The sequence below is a fragment of the Pteropus vampyrus genome, unplaced genomic scaffold, assembly GCF_000151845.1.
Source record: "Pteropus vampyrus isolate Shadow unplaced genomic scaffold, Pvam_2.0 Scaffold2, whole genome shotgun sequence".
Taxonomy (NCBI): domain Eukaryota; kingdom Metazoa; phylum Chordata; class Mammalia; order Chiroptera; family Pteropodidae; genus Pteropus; species Pteropus vampyrus.
Genome location: NW_011888783.1, coordinates 21,705,225 through 21,708,263, shown reverse-complemented (window position 1 = coordinate 21,708,263; position 3,039 = coordinate 21,705,225). Strand labels below are relative to the sequence as shown.

The 3,039-nt window shown below is 32.7% G+C and overlaps 1 pseudogene; it reads left to right on the top strand.

Annotated features, from left to right (window-relative positions):
• Positions 1-3,039, top strand: part of LOC105290809 — a 21,540-nt pseudogene that overhangs the window by 6,486 nt on the left and 12,015 nt on the right.

Sequence of the window (3,039 nt, the reverse complement as noted above, 5' to 3'; positions counted from 1 at the left end):
ATTGAAATCCCATAAAAGTTCAAGCAAAAGTTAGCCTAATCTGAAGCTGTTTTATGAGTAAATTATTTACTCTATTCATGAATAGATGCTATCATTTATTCATAAACTAATAGCAAATGAATTGTTTGAAAGAGGGCAAGTGATAGATTATACATTCATCTCTGCACCTGATTATTACTACATATAAATCAATTCAAGATTCAAGTGTTTAGATGCACCATAAACAGAGTGGCACACAAATACTTGAGGGTATGACAGTAGTGATACATTTTTTCTACAAATATTTATAAATTTTTTCCTAAGTGAAAGACACTTTAAATCTATACATATGGAAAAGGCGTGGTTTTCAGGAATTTTATTCTAACAGGAGCAGGACCAATGATAGTTTAAGAGCTTGAACACACCAGTGGAAAAACAAAAAGGGGTATGAACATGAAATAGAAATTGGCTCTGAGGGGTGAAACAGTTTATAAACAGGAAGAATGAGAGATAAGGTTCAGTGGGTAAATTGGAGAAGAATCATGGGAAACTAAATAGCTATTAATAACACTAACAGTAATTGAATATTTAACATTAGTCCTGTACTTGCTTTGTATGCATCAGTTACTTAATCATCACCATAAACTCTGAAGTAGATACTTCAGAGTTAGGCAGTTTACCCATAGGTAACAGCTGGAATTCATAGGATTCGAATCTAGGCAGTGTAGCTGCAGAGCTCTTAATTACTGTGTGATACAGGCATTATAAAAAAATGGCTAAGTGGAGAGCTGAATTAGTTGACACAATTTTTGCAGGCAATGACATATAAAAATGATAATTATAATGGAGTACTTACTATGGAGTAGGCACCCCACTAGGCCCTTTACGTACATTATCTAATTATAATCATGACATATTCTTGTAAGCTAGGGCACTGAAGATTTTAGAGGTAATGAGATTTATCAAAGCATTAAAGTAATATTCTGGGGAAAGTATCTGGTAAGTTGTATACTGGATCAATGTGGAGAGGTAAGAGAAGTGAGAAAACAGTTATGAATGTGTTCAGATAACCTAGATTTTAAGTGTTCAAATAATCCTAAATTTAAGGTTTAAATTTAAGGTAATGGAAGTGGGGGAAGAAGAAACTAATATGAAATATTGTAGGAGTAGAATAGATATTATATGGCAACGAGTCATTGTGAGAGGAAAAAGTGAAAAATCATTGACAAATCTTAAACTCATAAATTGGGTAACTCATAGAATTGTGGTTCCAGTAAGAGCAAAGGGGCCGCAGAAGTGGAAGCAAAGGTGAAGATGTTCTGTCATCGGCAAATGTAAGAAGGTGATAGGGCCCAGTGGGAGTGGTTTAGGCCTTGAGAAATATTGACAAAAACTCAGAGAACCTTGAAGACTGTGGGGAGGTAATCTTAGGAATGCTGTGCATAGAAAACAAAGGTCTAAGATTGGAGAAAACTAATACAGGAGAGAGAGGGAGGGAGAGAGGGAGAAGAGCGGGGAGAGAGACAGAGAGAGACACAGACACAGACACACACTAAGCGATTGCTACCAGCTCGGGGATGATGGGGAGTCTTCTCATTCCACTTCCTACTCTTGTTCCTCTACCTCTTTGTTCCCATCCCCTCCACCTCCTTATTCTTCCAGTGTCTTGGTATGTAGTAGATGCTCAGTACTGTATAAATGAATGAATAATGGAATAGAGGAAAGAGGAAATAAATGAATGAATGAAGGAAACTTAAGAATATCTATATTCGTGAAACTAGAAATAAAGTCAGAGAAAAAGAGAAATAACAAATAGGAAAAGAGTCAAGAATTTTAAATGATTATTAAGTTACTTTTTAAAAATGTTTTTTTAATTTTTCAATTACAGTTGACATACAAGATTATATTAGTTTCAGATCCACAATATAGTGATTAGATATTTATGAAATTTCCAAAGTGATCATCCCTAAAAGTCTAGTACCCATCTGACACCATATATAATTATTAATATATTATGGACTATATTGCATATGCTGTACTTTACATCCCCATGACTGTTTATATAACTGGCAATTTGTACATATTAATCCCTTCCCCTTTTTCACCCATCTCCTAAACCCCCTTCATCTGGCAGCTATCAAAATGTTCTGTTACCTATGATTTTGTTTTTGTTTTTTTATTTTGCTTTTTTAGATTCCACATGTAAGTGAAATCATATGGCATTTTTCTGTCTGACTTATTTCACTTAGGATGATATCCTCTAGGTCCATCCATATTATCGAAAATGGCAAGATTACATTCTTTTTTAATGGCTAAGTAGTATTCCAATGTATATATGTACCACATCTTTTACATCCATTTGTCTATCAATAGACATTTAGGTTACTTCCATATCTTGGCTATTTTAAATGTGCAGCAGTAAACATGGGGTGCATATGTCTTTTCGAATTAGTGTTTGGGGTTTCTTTGGATAAATACCCAGAAGTAGAATTGCTAGGTCATATGGTAGTTCTACTTTTAACATTTTGAGATAAAATATGATTAGCTCATCAGCTACTGTGCTATATAGATCCTAATTATAAATATAAGTTTCCTTCTGCAAACCATGTGTACATTTCTTATAAATCAAATGTGTTAGAAGAATTTTTAATAGCAAGAATATTGTCATTATTCCTAGAACAACCTGAAAAGTCATTCCACATTAATATTTTGAATAAATTTGAATCATCATATAAAATAGCATTATTTACAATACAGTTTCACTTGTTTAGAAATTAGCTCTCTTCCTTGGAGAAATTTGTTTTGCTCTTGTAGCAAATTTAATAACCCTCAATACAAATAAAAGGATAGAGAATTCCTTCTGTGAACTTCTGTTTCTATTTCTTGGGTTTTCTGATATATGGGCGAAAAGTTTACTTGTTGGAGTAAAATCAAAGAACTAAAAAAATATTTGTTACATATAGAGGTATATATTACATATAATTTATACTTAGAGTCATACAACTGTAAATATATCTTTAATTATATATATAAAGCTGTAAAAATTTGATATATATTTCT